General features: G+C 39.4%; 1 pseudogene; it reads right to left on the reverse strand.

The window, feature by feature from the left end:
- Window positions 1-19,304, reverse strand: part of LOC130868671 (carcinoembryonic antigen-related cell adhesion molecule 3-like) — a 74,304-nt pseudogene that overhangs the window by 46,233 nt on the left and 8,767 nt on the right.

A 19,304-nucleotide genomic window follows, 5' to 3' on the forward strand; every position in this document is an offset into this window, starting at 1 on the left:
TTCAGTCCTCTTAAGGACTCAGAGATTTGAGTTGGGGCAAGCTTACAGCAGTCTAGAATGTACCCAAAAGATCATGAGATGTGGTTACCCAGAGATGTGGTTACCAAAAGTTACCCATGTATGGGATGAACTCTTTTCAGTAAGGGGTTCAGTGGGCCTTGAGAAGGCACAAGACAAGAGGTCAACCTAGTTGCCTCCAGTATTAAAAGTGTTCTATTCATCCTCCTGGCTTTCCTCAACTCTGAGGAGGATACGTCTAACAAGTATGAGCTGACTTTATTTTGACAGAGTGATAGAGAAAAATGCATATTTCAAGTTAAATAAACTAAAACATATTTAAGACAGGCAAGTAAACTTTATGCCCTGGTGGTAAGAGAGTGAGCAGAGTGTAGGTATTTGGAGCAATCGGGTGAACAATTTCTACCAGCTTGTTCACTTCCCTCAGGTCTTGAATTGGTCTATAATCTTTGATTTCCAGACTTTTGGACAGGCAACTAGGTAGTATTCCAGACTGACTGCCAAGGAATAAGTATACCTGCTTCAAGTAGGTACTGATGTGAACTTTAGTCCCTCTGTGTTGTAGTCCCATTGGGGTCTCCATTTTGACAGAGCATAGTCAATTGTCCCTACCCCCTGGTCATCAGCCATTGAAACTATTCCAGTCAGTGCTTCAGATGCTTCCTTGAGATTTCATTGCCTTTCTTCAGTAGTAAGGATGGTATAAAGAACATGCTGATACTTGTTCAACGTGGGAGGTTATTGGAAAAGATAGAATCAATTAGGGAAATTAAGGACTTTGATTTAGTAGTTGTCTTAGTGCTTCTATTGATATGAAAAGATAACATAACTATGGCAAATCTTATAAGGGAAATATTTAATGCGGTGGCTTGTAATTTCAGAAGTTTAGTCATCATTAGCATAGTGGAAATGGTGTTGTATAGGCAGACATCATACTGAATAAGGAGCTGAGAGTTCTACAGCCTTGTTCATAGTCAATAAAAAGTGAACTGAGACACTGGGTACGCCTTGAGCATATATGAGACCTCAAAGCTCATCCCCATGGTGACAGACTTGCTCCAACAGGGTCATACATTTTCATACAAAATCATGCCTCCAAATAATGCCACTTCCTATGAGTTTATCAGGATGAGTTAATTCAAACTCCCACAGTACTGAAAGAGGGGTTCTGGTTTTTTCAGTCGTAGAGATGTGTAGTGAAAAAAAAGGACATACACAGAGAGATTGTCAGGAAACAATTGTAAAGGATCAAGGATGGAGGAATGGAAGAAGGTGCTGCCACAGAACCAGGATCAGAGGAGGAATCTGGTGACAAGGGGTCATAGAGGATCCCCTGGTGGGTGTGACTAGGGGAGGAAAGACAGGGGAAGGTATGGAAGAGCTATAAGGGAGAAGGTAGGGTGGAATTGGGGAAGAGTTTGGTCATTGGGTAAGGTTTGATGGAGGCTGTGGGAGGGCAGAGTGAAGCCTGGTGGGGGAGACTGGGGTGGCAAAAGTGGAGGCTGAAGTAAGGAAGGGAATGGTGGTAAATATGTTTGTATGGAGTAAGAAGGGACTCTTTCCTTGGGAGTCCTACAGAGTGGGTTTCAGAAGGGACTCCTGGGTCTCTGAAACAGGCCCTCTAAGGGTCCACCTACTGACAATCAGGGTTTTACCATCTTGCCTGTTGTGAACCAGAAATACCTTTATCCAGGGGAGCAGGTCTGAAGTTGCTTCAGCCCAAGGCAATATGTATACAATCTGATCTGAATAGCTGGGTTTATTGAGAGTGACAGTTGCCCCTCCCTAGGCTATCTGGTAATCAAATAGGGATTGGCCATCCATCGCAAATATATGCTATTCAGTTTCACAGAATGTTCAGAGGCAACTCTTTGTGACAGAATAATAACAATACTCCTTGACCATGGATGGGGGGGTAAATTTTGTCAAAATTCTTTAGAATACAGGGTAAAGCATTGTTAGCCTTGCTAAGTTCATTGCCCATGTTGTCCATATGTTCAGCCACCCCAAGTTAAAAATAAATCAATTAATACAGAAGACAGAGACTACAAGAGAAAGAGACAGTAAAATGAAGATAAAGACAAGACAAACAAGATATAAAGCTAAACCAAAAACATCAGGTGGGCATGTGGTGTGATGACACTTTTGGTCCCCTCATCCTAGATCTGCCTCACAGTAGAATCAGATGTACTATGACTTGTCAGATGAGGCCTCCATAGGCACTTACTGTTTTTCTTAGCACAACAGTTAAATCTGATAGTCAAAGAAACTGAAGGTATGCCTCAAACCCTTGGAAAATTTCAAGGTATGCTGTCAATTCTGGAGTCCCAGAGTAAAGGTCCACCTTTAGAATTTGGGTAGGTAGTCTAATCTCACTGGGGGCCTCCAGAAAATGTTGATCTCACCAGGTGAATAAAACTACTACCACGATTTTTGAGCCAAATTTGAAGCAATTTTTTTTTAAGTTTGAATGCACCAGAAAACTGCACAGTAACTGGTTCTGAAGTCAGATTAGGGAGACAATAGCACTGAATGCATTCTTTAGAGCCTTTTTAAGGAGTAAAATCATGAGTAGTTGCAAGGAATGTTTACAAAAGTAAGAAAATGGTACAGTAAGAGAAATACTGAAAAATCTCAAAACAACAGTCATCACCACCGATTAAAAAGGGTTAGAGTGATTAGAGAGTGTTTGGATATTTTCCAAAACAACTCAATGTCATGGGTAGGTACAGGTCACGTTCAAAACAGAAGTTCAGCTCTTACTTTTTAACAACTTGACATAATGGCTCCTGCCTTCAAAATGGAATAACACAGCTTCCTCAGTTCATACTTCAACCTCCTTAGGCTCCTATCACAGCCCCTCAACTCTATCTCATTTGTCAGCTCCATCTGTCCAGCCCTCATAGACATAAGATTCATGACAGTAATGTTCCACCTACAGCAGATAGCAGGAAGGGATGACCCTACCTGAATTTGCATATCTTTCACAATGGTAGAAATGGACATCATAGAACAAAAACTTGGCTCATTCTCCAAAACCCACTCCATTTCTGAAAACAACTCAAGTAACTCAAACATATGACTCAAAATATGATGTGGGAATTTTGTCAAATACTGTATTAATTCTGTAATTAATTTTGATATTATGGGTAGTTTTACAATATTAACTCTAACTATCCAGAAACAGAATATTTTTCATTGTCTACTAGTTTCTGTGTTTTTTCCACATATTTAAATTGTCATTGTAGAGGTTTTCATTTCTTTGGTTCAATATATTCTTTTTTTTTTTTAGAATTAGAATGACTTTTATTAAAAAGATATTAAAAAGATATTAAAGTTGATATTTATGCATTGTTGATGAGAACATAAATTGTACTATTGTCGAAAATGACAGGGTAGTCTCTCAACCTTTTAAATAGAATTTCCACATGACAAAATTCTTGTACATATTTTAAAGATAAGGTATGTGTCAAGGGGTGTCTGCATGTTCATGTTTATGGCACCCTTTCCCAACACAGCCAAGAGAACTAATCAACCTGTATACCCATTATTTTATGACTAGAACATTACAGCTTAGTAGCTACAAACAATGCACCACTATTTGGCCTTCAAAATTGGGATAAAATTACTGTTATTTCTATGATATGGAGGACAGTGTTAAGCAATGCAGACACAGAAAGATAAGTGTCACATCATCTCATTTGTATGTGAAATCTAAGTAACACAAACTCATAGAAGTACAGTGTGTGATACTATTTAGCAGAGGACTAGGTCTTGAGATTTATTGCATATCTGGGTGACTGGTTGGTGATAGTGCTCTCTGTGCCACAGTACTAAGAGAGTGATCTTTAAATGTCTAACTATAAACCATGACAGGTGAGGTGATAGTATATTAATGGCTTGATTTGATTATTTTTCAGATTATATACATACATCAGATATCACATAGTATCCTACAATCAGACATGACTATGACCTGTCGATTAAAAAATGACACATGTGGTAAATTTATTTAAAAAGAAAATTCCAGCATGTGGCTGGAGGTCATGGCAGGTTTTTTTTTTTTTTTCTTGGCAATTTCAAAGTGTTCATAGAGTAAGCAGTATGAAACCAGATTTTTGTAAGTCCAGTAAACAGGAAAAGTAAAGAATCCAAAATATTACTACAAACAATACTTTAAACCACCGTGATACAGAGGAGAAACTAGATTAAGAAAATTCAGGGACCAGGTACTCAAGAAACTTTTTCAGAGAAACCAATTCTATTTGTTATTCAGGGAAACACTGATTATGGGACTCCCGTGTTCTTTCAAACATCCAAGGAATAGTAACTCCTTTCTTGAAAATTAGTTCCAAGTAGTAATCAGCTTCCATCTCTTAATTACAGGAATATTCACTCTGAATTACATTAAATGCCATCCTAAGTACTCAAGTGTCGAGACATTTCTCAGGAAAGTCACTTAACCTCAAGTGGGAAAGGGACTGTCTTGTGGGGGACCCTAGCAGCAGAGGCATGTGGATCATTTGATCACTTGAGTACTTAGGGTGGCATTTAATGTAATTCAATATATTCTTAAATATTTAATTCAGAGAGAATTATCTTGAATAACATTTTACTGAAGTTTTCTCAGAGAGTGTACTGTTAGTATAAATGAAGACTATTGCTTTTGAATGTTGATTTTGTGTCTTTACTGAATATTCATTAGGTCCAACAGTTTTCTAGTGGACTCCATAGGGTCTGAGAGGTTGCCAACTACAAATCCTATGACTCAGTCTTCAAGGACACAGGAGAATTTACCACTGTGCAGTGTCTGAGAGTTAGTTTTTGTAATACAAATTTTTTTTTTTTTTTTTTTTTTTTTTTTTTTTGGTTTTTCGAGACAGGGTTTCTCTGTGATTTTGGAGCCTGTCCTGGAACTAGCTCTTGTAGACCAGGCTGGTCTCGAACTCACAGAGATCCACCTGCCTCTGCCTCCCGAGTGCTGGGATTAAAGGCGTGCGCCACCACCGCCCGGCTTGTAATACAAATTTTTATGAAAAAAATAAAGGATAGGAGAGAAGTCAGCACAATTGGTGTCGTGAATCCCACACTTCTGGTCATGTACTAGGGTAGTTGATTTCTGTAATGGCTGCTTTCTTTTTGTTATATTTGTTTTTGCAATTTTAATTCTCCCTCTCTTTGTGTCAGAGCAAATCAGTGCAGATACCTCCATCTTGTGTTCTTAATGAGGCAATTTCAGGTTTAACAAGCATTTGGTCTCCATGGAGAATCCCTTGGAAAATTACCCAACTCGATACTAGAAGCCCAAGGTCAAGATGCTCCAACTAACTTAGCTTCAGTTAAACTGCTTCTTTGTGCACACTCTTGAGTGCTGACATTATGGCCATGTGATACCACACGCAGTGTGAATTACTTTCTTAAACAGCCGAAGGACCTACTGACATTCTGTCTTTATTTCTATATCAATTTCCATAAGATTGTTTTTCTCTAAAATGATAAAGACATCTCCCATAAGATCAGTGCATTTGGTATACCTGATGAACTAGGTGAACTTATCATTGTTACTCAGAGCACATAGTAAACATCCTGGATGTACATTTGATCTTGACAAAGAAACATTTCTCTCTATCCGACCTGTTCCACTTCCCATCATGAGTCCTAACTTTCAGATGTTATACATTTCTTCAGTAGAATTCTTGTCTTATACACTATTTAGCTTTTTCCCTTGTAGTCATGGTAACTGGACTCACAACCCCACATATGCTGGGTAAGGGCTTAGCTCCCACTTAGCTTTGGCCCCAGTCATCTTATTTCTTCATTTCAATACACTGGAGAACTTCTTTATCTTTTTATAAATTTTTATATCTTTCTAATGTTTTCTTCCTTTCTCTATATAAAATTATTTCCAAAGTTTATTAGACAGAGAAAAAACATTTATCAAAGTAAGTTCTTGTTCCCTGTGGAAAAAAAAATACTGTGTCAGGGGTCAAAGGTCATTCTTCTCTTGTTCTGCTCTTGATTAAGAAAGGTTAAGCTTAATACTTCTATTTCAGATAAGTCTCTGACAGAAACAGAGTTGTAGGAGGCATGCATGCCCTTGTGCTCACAAATAAGCACTAGGGAAACCAACAATACTAAACACACAGGGTTGTATCTTCAAAGGGAGAGATGTATAACCTGTTTTCTGCCCAGAAAGCAAGAGTGGAGGTGATTAACAGCTGGGTGACTTTTGCACTATCTGTATGGCCAAGCCACATCAGTTGTCCCAGATCCTTATCATGAGAGGTTGTTTTTTCCTCAGATAATCTATAGAAACCCATATTTATGGAAGATGCCACTTGTATACTTTATAAGTATTTTGATGTAGTCAAATCTTACGCTTTGTTGAATCCACAAGATTAAGCTAAGTATCACCAGGAAACTTCTTTTCAAATTTTCCTGTGTTTAAGTATGCTAAACTAAACTAATGAGGGTCAGACTCTCAATGTTTGGACAAATCCCAGTGATGTTGAACCAGACTTCTTTCTTGCCTGAAAAAAGTTAGGGGTTTTCAAGAGTAAAAAGTCAGAACATTCGGTAATCAGGATCCAAGTCAATTCTCTGTCCTAGGATTGATGGTCCCTCTTTGTGCCTTAAAGCATGTAGAACTGTGTAGTGGCATTCCAAATGTACTTTAATAACTAAAGATGTGAGAGTAAAATAGTCCCACTGGTCAGCCTTCAAGACCAAGTTATGATAACACACACCTTTAATTTAATTCCAGTAGCCACACTAGCTACCATAGAAACTGGGAAGGGCATGCCTTAGATGACAGTGGTACATGTCTTTAATCCCATCCATAAAGGAATATAAAATGGGAGGAACCGGCTCTCAATACACAGTCACCCTCTGAGATTCCCAGAGGCAGGATCATCATTTTCAGACTGAGGTCTTTCAAAATGAGGTCGAGGTAAGAGACAGTGGCTGACTGTTTTACTTTTTGGATCTTCAGGTTGAACCCCAGTTTCTGACCCTGTGTTTTTATTAATTGTACATCAGAACCAGATTTTCTTTCTTCTATTGAATAAAATACTATGTTTCACTGACATCAAGTGACCAGCCTCTGCAGACTAGGGCAGCTCTCTGCCCCACTAGTGTCTACAAATTCTCCTACATCACAGGCTGGCCTCTGACAGGGAGATTTTCATGTCTTCTCAAGTTCTTCAGGAAGGTGGGGGCTCACACCCACAGACTGTCAAGGACCAATGGATCTCACAAAGTCAAATGACTACAGGTGTACTGGCTCCGAGAAAGAGGAGGCCGGAGGCAATTGTCTACAGGGTGACACTTAATACCTGCATTGTTTCTGAATACCTGCATTGTTTCTGCCCTTGGAGTCCTGCCAGACAAGGACTTCAGAGTCTTCACTCTCACTGATCTCTGCCTTGCCTTTCCCCAGGTCCCTAACAGGTGACTATGACCCACCAAAGTTCTGCAGTAGGGTGGCACACTCTGAATTGCTCTGCTCTTAATCTGGGTCTTTGTAATATCACCCTGACCTTACTTTGTGATGGGGAACCTGTTCCTCAGCCCACCTTTGGGGCCCAGAAACTCCCTTCCTAGTGGATACAGACCCTATCAGACCTGGGTGTCAACAGTGATCCAGGCTGGAGAGGAGCTGAAGTTCACCTGTCATGTACCCCACTGCTGCCCATGTTCCCTGCAGACTTTGGTAAGTCAGGATGGAAACCTTGAGCACAGGGGAGGTGGAAGCAGTGTGAAGGGTGCATGGGACACAATCAAAACTAAATCTAAAATTCTGTGGAAGCTTTATGGATAAAGTGGGTCATTCATCGTACATAGGAGAGCATTATCGGGGCTTGAGGGCCAGATAAAAAAGTATGAACATTCAGTCAAGAACAAATATTCATTTTCAGAAAGACATGCATGGAGCATAATTGGCTTAACCACACATCAGCACTGCAGAATTCAAGAACCCTGGGCAGTGACTTCACAGTGGAGGACACTGGTGCATTATGGAGCCTTAGAGAAATGTCTGTTTCTAACAGTAAGAATTTGTGACAGTTATTTTCTCCATGTTGTTAATGAATTTTCTGGAATACCCAACTGAATTCTGCCACTCAGCTTCAATAAGTCCATTAAAAGACCCAAACAAATACTGGTAAGCAGAAAGATATTTATTTAAAATGACTAATTTGGGAAGGATGGCAAACAAGACAATAAAAATTCCCCAATTCCATCTTCGGTTCTTCAAAGTCAATATTTTACTACCTCAGATGGTCATTGAATTCTGAATCCTGACTTTTAGATCCTGACATAAGGCAAATCATTAAAGAGAAAACAAAACTGTGGCCCTGCTTATCACTGAACCATCATTGTCTGGGCTTTAGACTAACATTCTACAGAGTGGTCCTGTAAAGAGGAATATCTTTCCAGAGAGAAGGTCCCTTTTGGTTGGGGTCTCATCCTTCTCCCAGCATGAGAAAAGAATCCTATTTTGGAGTGTAGCCTATTGTTTAATAATCTGATGGGTTGAGAGACAAAAATGGCTCTTTAAACTGTCCTCAATTCTTTCAAACCAGCTATTCTAGCGAAAATCCAAGATCTAAGATTAGTTCCTGCAAGGAATATTTCTCTAGATCACAGAAAGGCCTCAGACAAAGCTTTGGGTGTTACAGGGTACCATTTTGATTAAATGTAGCAGTTAAAACTTGATTTGAACCTAGCAACTCTATAAACAAAGACCTATAAATCCTGTTGGATACAGCACTGATCTGAGGCTGAGTATATGGTTTCTCTACTGTGCGAAAAGAGAAGCCATCCCCAATTTACAGCAGTATCAAATGTTACAGATAAAGTATATTTACAAGAAATCTGTGCTCCAGTTTCTGTGAACAGCGAGTCACAGAGCAATCAGGCCAGCCCTGTATAAGGGGTAGTTTCCCTTTTCTTTGGACCTCAAAAAACACAAGGAAAGTTGTATAAAATATTTTCATATCGAGCAATCTAACTGGTGAAGCTTTGGACTGTGTCACTGGGTCACAGGAGCCACCTTGTGGTAGTGTGAGAATATGAGATGAATCCTATTAGACAGCACCAACTATGTCACCTCTCCCTTAGGGAGATCCATAAAACACAGGAGGATTATGTGGCACACAGGGAGGAAGATGCCATCACAAGTGAAAGGGAGGAAAGAAACACTTTAGGACTGGCAGTCTTGTTCTTCTAACTCTAACCCCTGGGAAGTCAACATGGAGCTGCAGGATGTATTTCTTCCTATGTCTTGGCTTATTCTACATGTCAACACTGCAGCAGTCCAGAGCATCCTTCACTGTGTGTGTGTGTGTGTGTGTGTGTGGAGTGTTGTCATATTATGGAGTCTCAGAGGAGTGGCTGTTTCACTGAATTCCTGTGCCCTTCACTATGGCTTTCAAGTGAATGCCTATGTCCAGGTTTGGGTGAGAAGGATCCAGGAAACACAGCCATTCATGTGGAAAAGTTGTAGAAGCAGTGATCTGAGCAATATGGAGGCAGACCTACTTGAATGAAGGTACAGAGCATAAGTGACAGAGAAGGAACTGCCATAGCAGAAATGTGAATGACAGTGACAGTGGGGGTTAAATGACTTCCAAAACTCCAAGAAACTCCGAATGACTGCTTGAGGAGTGTCACTGCGAGAATGCCTGCACATACCAGCATCTCTAGGATCCTCTGTGTTTTTGTTTTTCAAGTGACTTAGGAGAAGGGGGTAAGAGAAATGAAACAAGGGTCTCAACTCCAGGATGTATAGCACATAGTCAAAGTCAGATATAGTAAGATTTTACATGTAGCTTCCAATATCTGGAAGGGGTTCCTAGATTCCCATCTATCCACCCCAAATCTGTTCATAAACCCATTCATTCGTAAACCCTCCCATTCATTTGTTACTTATTCCTTTCTTCCTTCATTATAAAAGTATTAAGAGTAAGCTATACAATAAACCTTATGGCTTTCAGGATCTTCATGGAGGAACATAGCAAAGTCTTCTCTTTACCCTCCAGGAATTGCGAACCCAACATTCCAAGAAACCTATGATCTGAAGTTCAGAGCCTGTGGGTAGTAGAAGTGGATGGGGGAAGTCCAGAATTCAGTTGAGGCTTCCTTACATAGTAAAAACTTATTGCTCATTTGCTTTTGATGCCTGCACTAGACTGTCCCTGTGAGCTTCTGATTCCTAAGATGAAATTGTCTTTACCCACAGATATGCTGTGCCCCAACAGACACCTGTGAGTCCTCATGAATTGGAGAAGTTGGGGCTGTGGCTATACACAGACATATTGTGCTTCTGATCTGACACCCACAGGCTGTTTAACCTTCATTCAACCACTGTCTTTGCTATTTCTTGCTTTCTCTACAATAGGACACAAGGTAAGTTATCCTTGCCATGACTATAAGTGAAACAAATATTAGCAATGACTTCATTTAGGCCTGAGGATCTGTTAATAATCAGTGTTGCCTGCTACTATTTGCCTACAGAATAAAGTTCCCTGGGCTAGACCCAGGCAACCAGTTGCCAAGATGATCTCTATTCGTCCTATTGGGAACCCTGATCTTTCTCTGAAGTCATAAGCCCAAAAGGACTTATAACTGGTGGCCTAGGCACCTGTCCAGCTATGCTGTTCATTCTGAGTCTCAGGAAAAAGAGACACGCAGGTTTCATGTTACTTAGCCTAATCATGGTTTTCATGACAGCTACTGGCTAGTTGCAAATGCTATAGGAGTTGGAGACATAATAAAGCATTGCTTCCAGTTAGCTATTATAGGTAGTCAAATTCAAGTAATATCACAAAACTCCCTGGCGTTACCTGGAATCCACTCTGGAGCCATGGTACCATGGTGCTCACCACTCTACCAGGATTTCACGCTCTTCTCATTTTCTTCCTGCTCAAGTCCCATGACATCTTTCTCAGGGTTATGTACATGGCAAGAGCCCAGAGAGTCTGAACTGAGGGTGACAAAGGCTTCTGATGTAGTACAATTTGTGTGTCTTTCACTAAGTACCCAAATACAAATAAGAAGACACAGTGCAGAGAAGAAATAGGCACCGGCTAGACCTTACCGCCTTCTGTCTATAGAGTAGAACAAATTCCATTTTGACAAGGGGTCACAAAGCATCACTTACTGTTTACTTGGGGGTGCATAATGGCCCATTCTGATCTCAAATATGCAGTTATGGTTTGTAGGGTACAAATTCCTGTGTCTTTCTGAGTGACATTCTGGAATAGAAGAGATCTATTGGTATATATTGTTGATTTGCCAAAATATACATGTACCAGCATACTTGAATTAATGAGAATTGCATGGTTTGCCATCTTTAAGTGGCTAAGTGGAAGTACACCTTTGGGCCAAGCAAAGCTTAGAAGCTTCTCTGGCAGATTATGGTCCAGTAAAAGAACATTGTTTTTTTTTTTTTTTTCTCTCAGTAATCATGGGTAGCACCAACTCAATTGTGGGTTGGGAAGGGTTCTTGAAGCCTAAAATTGGGGCTAGAAGGAAATAGAAACAAACATATCAATAATGAATCCTTGTATTTGGTGGAAAAATGGGTCTCTCAGTCTTAAACAGGTATGTCCATCACTCATCCTTGGTGTGTGTGAGACAGTATGCCTATCCTACTTGTTCAAACCCAGAAACATAACCTCCATGTACTCGGTGCCATTGAACTCATGATTTCCTCTATATAAAACTTTCTCCTCATCTGTCTACATGACTCACCTTTCACCACCCTCAGATCCCTGTTCACAACCAGTGTACATCAAGGAATGTGCCTCTGATGGTCTCTTCTTGGCAGAACCTGGGTCTTCACATTCTGACTTATTTTTCATTAGTACCTTTGTAGTACCTTCTTGATGCCCTTGTTCATGTGTCTTTCAATCTACTACTAGGAATTTGTTGCCAGGGCCCAGTTTAATATTTTTGGAAAGTCCAGTGCCTATAAAAAACTCAGTGGATAAATGAATAAATGAACAAATGAAGGCACACTTCAGGTCACTGTATCTCCATGAATTAGTTTGCCAAATTCTCAGATTCCAAACAAATTATAGTTTTTATACCCCAATTTGATTTTTATGTTTATTTACTTCTTCCGGGAGATCACATGTGCATACTAATGATATATGAGTGTGAGTGTGTGTGTGTGTGTGTGTGTGTGAGAGAGAGAGAGAGAGAGAGAGAGAGAGATAGAGAAAGAGAGAGAGAGAGAGGGAGTGGGGACATGCCACAGTATCCATGTGTAAGTCACAGGTCAACTTTTGTTATTTAGTTCTCTTCTCCTAGTTTGTGGGATATGGGGGTTGAATTTAGGTCATTAGGACTGACATCAAGTACCCATATCATTTAAGTTATCTCACTGGCCCAATGCAGTTTGTGTTGACTGAGGTTTTTGTCTCACCTGGTCCTACAATCATTCAGTACCAAAGAAACACACAAAAGTCTACATTAATTATAAAACTGATTGGCCCATTAGCTCAGGCTTCTTATTAACTCTTATAACTTATATTAGCCCATTATTCTTGTCTGTGTTAGCCACATGGCTCAGTACCTTATTCAGAGAGGCAGTCACATCTTGCTTCCTCTGTGTCTGGGTCACAACTGTAGACTGAAACTTCCCTCTTCCCAGAATTCTCATTGCCCTGCCTCTACTTTTTGCCTGGCTACTAGCCAAATCAGTGTTTTATTAAAAATAATACAAGTGACAAGATAAAAGACCATTGTCCCACAGTACTTCTTTCCCCTTTTTTAAAAACCAAGAACTGTGAATCTAATATCCTTTGTTTAGCTTCCAAAAAGTATGCTGTAGGTTATTTATAAACACAATTTAAGTGTTTTGTGTCAGACCCTCTTAAAACTGCTGCAAAGTTTTGCAGCTAAAGCTGAGAAAGGAAGCCTCTCTAAAATGAAATGTATTTGCCTCTAGCAAACAGAGCCCTACTAAGAAAATGCTGCTATCAATAAGCTGTGGTTAATGCTATTTTTTTTGTCTAGAATTACTTTCCAAGCTTTCTTAGGCTTTCTGTGGATGTAGTTGCCCCACATTGGGCACCATTTGTTGACTGAGGTTTCTGTCCCACCTGGTCCTGAAGTCATTCTGTCCCAAAGAAACACACAGAGGTCAACATTAATTATAAAACTGATTGGCCCATTAGCTCAAGCTTCTTATTAACTCAAATAACTTATATTAGCCCATTATTCTTGTCTATGTTAGCCATGGCTCTGTACCTTATTCAGCGAGATGGTCACATTTTGCTTCTTCTGTGTCTGGGTCACAACTGTAGACTAAAACTTACCTCTTCCAAGAATTCTCATTGCCCCACCTTCACTTTTTGCTTGGGTACTGGCCAATCAGCGTTTTATTAAAAATAATGTAAGTGAAAGGATAAAAGACCATTGTCCCATAACAAATTTGCTTTTCATTTGAACAGTCATCTTGTCATATATGGAAACATTAGTCTTATGAATATAGTTGATAAGGTGATTAACTTGGTTAAAGAAGAATCTAATATTTCTCCTTCCCCCTTAATATTTCCTGCCCATAAAGAGCTTCCTGCCGGTAAGCCTCTGTCTCCCTTGTTGTATCTTCTTCTCTCCAGCAAAAAGAGAAGCCCCAACTCTCCTTTCAGGCCCTTATCCTCTTCAGGAGACTCTAAGTCATTTCTGAGAGAACCCCTCCATCACAGGATAGGGGTGGCCTAGGTATGTGTAACAAAAGTTCCTGCCAATTTGTGAGTCATTTGAATAGAGATGTGAAGGGTGGCTCCATGGCCTTTGCTGTCTGCTATGTTCTTCCTCCCTGAAGAATTAGCTCCAGCACTTCCCCCAAACCTTGCTGTTCTGGTGTCAGATCTGCTGTCCTTCCTCCCTCTGATTTGAGTCTAGGATAGAGTTCTGGTGCCAGGGTCACTGAAGGTCCCATTGTTTCCTCATCTTTCCCCAAACGTAGGTCTATGATTGTGGTGAGAGTCTGTGCTGAGGCTGACATTCTTGATTGAGTTACTTAGCACAAATTCTCTCTGGAGTCAGGAGAGCGATTCTGATCTATGGGAGTTTGTCTCCACAATGCATATGTGGAGCTCAATCCTAAAGTCACAACATGAGAAAAGAATGTAGATGGGAGGTAGATTTATTCAGCCTTGACAGTCCTGTGTATGTACAATGAAATGAACCCATCCATCTCCAGAGGTTAAAAAGAATGACTTAAAATGTCCAAAATCTCCACACATGTTATTTAAGATATGAAATGTGTGGTTCATAGGATGTAGAACCATGAGTCATTCCTGGTGACATCTTGATCAGGAGAGATCCATTATTGAATGCTGTCTCTCTACCACTGTGTGCAGGCCCCAACATACATGAGCTGGTAGCTACCACATATCTTGAAATTTCATGGCTCTTGAGTACCATCACTCCTGTGAACTGGAAAAGACTTGAACATTTTCAGGCATATTATGCATAAACAAAAGAACATTATCTCCTTCAGCAGAAATGGGTGGTCCTGATTCAATGGTGAGCTGGGCAACAGTAGAAGGCAGCCGGTAGGTTAAGAGGGAGGCTAGTAGAAAAGAGAGAAATCAATGAACATTGGGGCCTCTGCATTTGCTGAAAAGATGGAGCCTGTGTCCTGAGCACACATGCTTATCAGTGAGCCTAGCTAGGTGTGTGAAAGTGGGATCACCATACTTGGAGGAGGTGAATAACATGATCTCTACTCCCTCAGTGACCCTGAATCTATTGCTTTGCCCATATGGAATTCTCCCCTAAGGTATCTGAAGGACTCACTTCAGTCTCCTGCTCATATTAGAGTGTATTGGCTGAGGTAATGTCACTCCTCAACTACTTATCTAGAGGTTCTGTGCACTCACTTTCTTTCCCTTTTTCTTTTCTCTGTCCCCTCTTTGTTTGCAGTTCTCTGACTACTGTTGTATAATAATCTTTTTTACACACTGTGAAGATTTGTCACTCAGATTGGTTTAATAAAAAGCCCAAATGTCCAATGACTAGGCAGGATTTTCAGAGTAGAGAAGATGCTGGAAAGAAGGGCAGAGGTAAAGACAGTCTACAGTCAGAGGCAGAGGAAACAGGAAAACAGTACGGGCAGTATAGAGTAAAAGTAATAAAGTCACAAGGCAAAAAGTAAATAATAAAAATTGGTAATATAAGAGATAGTTAGAAACAAATCTATCAGCTGAGCTTTCTTAATCAATAATAAGTGTTTATGTTGTTCATTTTGGAGCAAGCTGCCTGGACAGAAAAATCCAATTACAAATGGTGTCCAACATCTGATCTTATGTATATCTACATAAGACCCAAGAAAGCTTAAATAAAGATTCTAAATACACAAAACAGAGCCAAATGTATCTTTCTATTCTCATGTCTCCCATACCAGTTGCAGTATAGAGACACATCTCCAAGCAGCTGCCTGCATGCTTGAGCCATCAGGGTGCCATGTGCTAAGACAAATGACAGGTTTAAAGTTTTGTTCATAAAAGGCTACAGATATGCAGTAAAACATGTTCAGATGGAAAAATCTAAACATGTTAACAATGTGCATAGGTTTAAGAAAAAATGGGGATAGACAGTCATATAAAAATAAATACTTTAAAAATAGTAAAGTCTTTAAAGAAAGAGTAAAGTAATAAAAGTAAGTTCTGTAAGGATAGAAAATACACAGGGAGTTTGGATCCTATATGAAGTCTTGTCAACTTTGAAGTATTTACTGCTGGAGTACAAAAAATAATAGATGCTGAGAGACATTGGGTTATGGATACCACTAAATTAAGCCAGCCTATATATTTTAAAAAATGTCTTAACTTCAAAATGAAAGTAGGATAAGGTGTTGTATTGGGGGAGAGGTTATGCTTTGTTTCCATGGGAAATAAAAGACTGTGGATGCTTCCAGATTAATAGAGATCAGATATGACTGTAAGAGTATTTTGGCTATAGACATGGGGGAGCAAGCCAAAAAATACTAAAGAACGGGTGACATGTAAACTGATACTTGAAACGGGAACATATCTGAGATGAAATGAAACATGATAAATCTTATTGTATATGGAGTTCTCGTGACTTACTATTACATGTCAACCCTTCACATGGCATGAATAAAGATATATATTACAGTTTAATTATACGGTCCAAGCAGACTTATAAAGTTGACAGATGATTTTACCTGCTCAAATATAAGGCAAAAATTTTTCTCTAACTGACTTGTACACACCACACATTCCATACTTCTGTTAACCCAGATATGTATGCTACCTTTGAAAGTTTATGTGTTCTTAGAGCAACAGGATGAGATGCCAATGAAAACAAGGGACCCATTTGATCCAGCATCTCAGAGTGCCTCTATCATAATTTCATCAGAGATCTGTATCCAGACAACTTCAAGACTGCTGGCTGAGATGATCCAGTCTCACAGAATACTCCAGTCAGAACTTCAGGTAAATCTTACATTTTTCCATTGCAGAGAGACTAGACAACAAATAATATAGCTAACTCTCCCAGGAATTGACCATTGTCCTAATTTTCCCAGGGTCCCCTAGAGACTCCAGTGCCCCCAGACAACAGAAAACAGTCTAGAGAACATGATGACCACATTCCTAAGATGCAGGGTGTATGGCTTTTGGTCATTTGAAAAATTATAGATGTTTGTCATCATTTAGAGGAGTTGGCTACAAGTAGTTTTTGGTCATGGTCAGGAAATAATGCTAAACAAAGGAATTAGATTCAAGGATTTCTTTGTCAAGGAAAAAAAGGGAGATATAGTATAAAATGATGAGATAAAGGGTAGATCTCTGAGTCTACTTTAAATAATCACTAGTTTCAAAATTTTACATTTATACAGACTTTTGCATATTGATACAAATTTAAGACTATTTTGATTAGACTGTATATATGTTTCTATTCTTGTTTAAGGTATTGTACCTACACAGCCTGTTAAAAATTGTTTTTAAAGTTTTAGTCCTTATAAGTTATTTAGGATAATAAATACAGGTTAAGAATAATCTATAACTATCAAACTTATAGTCCTGTTAGGTATGCTTTCAAGAACACACAGAGATATATTTTGGATAAATAGGTGATCTTCAAATACTTCAAAGTTCCTAAAGAATATGACATTTAAAATGTTTCAATAACATAATGCTGTCTTCTGCCTGGGGAATTATACTCTGGGAAAGCTGTCTTTACCACATGGTAAATGACAGGACATGGAATTACACAGGACTTTTGGCAGAATAATATGTTCAGAGATCCAAGATGCAGCCATCAGGCCAGAGAAGGTTTATGGAAGTGACCTCTGGGGCTTTGGGTGTGGGGATGAAAGCCTAGTTGCAAGTTGGCTAATCAAAATATACAAAGGTAAATGCATAAATAACAAATTTTTGAATAAAAAATGTGGAAATTTGAAAGTCTCTATAAGTAAAAGACAGAAAGGAGTAAAAATGACATGCTTAGGATGGTTAAGAAAATATAGAGTAGTAGAAACAAACACAAAATAAAAATAATTATAATTACAAAGTAATTGACTAAAATTTTATATAAAAGACAAAGGTTACTACAAAGGTTTAAAGAAAAATGAAAGTGAATGATGCTGATTATCATAGTTACATTTTAATTTTCTTTTATTTATTTGTTTTAGGGACTATTGAATGCCTGTGTGTGAACACATGGCCAAAAGGACATCAGGTATATTTCTCTGATACTCTTGATTATTCTTTAAAACTACATTACTTATTGAATCTAAAACTAAGATGTCAACTGGGCATCCCTGGCAATCCTCCTGTCTCTGCCTCCCACACAGCACTGAGTTTCAGGAACATGTGAGGTCACATTTGGTGTTCTGTGTAGGTGCTGCAATCCTAACTCAGGTCCTCAAGTTGGAGCTCCTGGAAATGGAGTTGCAAGCAATTGTGAGCCACAAAGTGGGTGCTGGAACCAAATCTGGGACCTCTGCAAGAGGAATGAATGAGTGCCCTTTACCACTGAACCGTGTCTCTAGCTCCTGGGATGTCTTTTTGTGACTGACATATCACTTAGTTTATTTATATCAATATCACCAATCACAAGAGTAACATGTTCTACAATGTTAAGCAGAGAAGTAGGGACTCCATTACAACCGTATTATACTACCACTGTGTATATGGTTACAGTGAGACTAGATGTGATGACTAGCTTTAATTGCCAACTTGATAATCTACAAACAACTGGCAAGAGAGTCTCAAGAAGTGTTGTCTGTGTTTGAGTTGACCTGTGGGTTACATCTGTGGGGATTGTCTTAATTAAGCTAATGGATGTAGGAAGCCCAATTCACTATGGGCAGCACCACAACCTAGGCAAGTGGTCCTGAACTGTATAAGAGTGAAAAAATCAAGCTGAGCACAGGCAAGCAAGTGGACATGGGTGCATGCATTTCTCTCTGCTCTTGACTGTGATTGTGATGTGACCAGCTGTGTTAAGTTTCTGCCTCATTAACTTCTGTGCAATAATGGACTGCAATTTGGAACTGTAAACTGAAAAAAAAAAAAAACCCTTTCTTTCCCTAGTTGATTTTTGCCAGGGTATTTGATCATAGCAACATAAGCAGAACTAGCACACAGGTCTTCCAAATCCTTGCCAATTAATTCCATTTCAGAGCAAACCACCACTTAGCTATTCTAGTACCTAGACTGCAGCAAAGCAAGCAACTCTTTCTATTTTGGGGGTGTGTTTCGTGTAGTCTGAGGCCAAAGTCAATTCTGCTGCTTTAACACTAGGTAGTGCTCTGAACCCAGGTTTGCATAAATTCTAAAGCCTCTATAAAATGAGGTCTTGTTAAGCAGGGAGTTGGAGAGGGGATGGAGAAATTGCAGGTGTCTTGGTCATCCAGGGCTCCATGAGTAATCGCTAAAAAACAATTTATCTCATGCTCTTCCAGGTTGAGGGAATATGTCAATTTTTACATCTCTCCCCAAAAGTACCATGAGACAGTGTTTCATCAATGAAATGTCGTTATGCAGCACAGTGATTGTGCTACCATTTAGGTCGATTGTGGTCAAATCTAGATGATGATTTACTATAGAGTTCCTCCAGCAGTTCTTCATTTCCTTACAGTGTCATAATACTCTATTGGGAAGAGAAGATGCCTGTATGACCCTTAAGGAGATAGCTGACTCTTTAAGGAGATGTCACTGTGATTTATCTAACACAAGCTGAGGAGGCCCTGGAATCTGACAGGAGGGTGTGATAGAGTTTGACAAAGACTTTCTCCCCAG

The sequence above is a fragment of the Chionomys nivalis genome, chromosome 2 (assembly GCF_950005125.1).
Source record: "Chionomys nivalis chromosome 2, mChiNiv1.1, whole genome shotgun sequence".
Lineage (NCBI taxonomy): Eukaryota > Metazoa > Chordata > Mammalia > Rodentia > Cricetidae > Chionomys > Chionomys nivalis.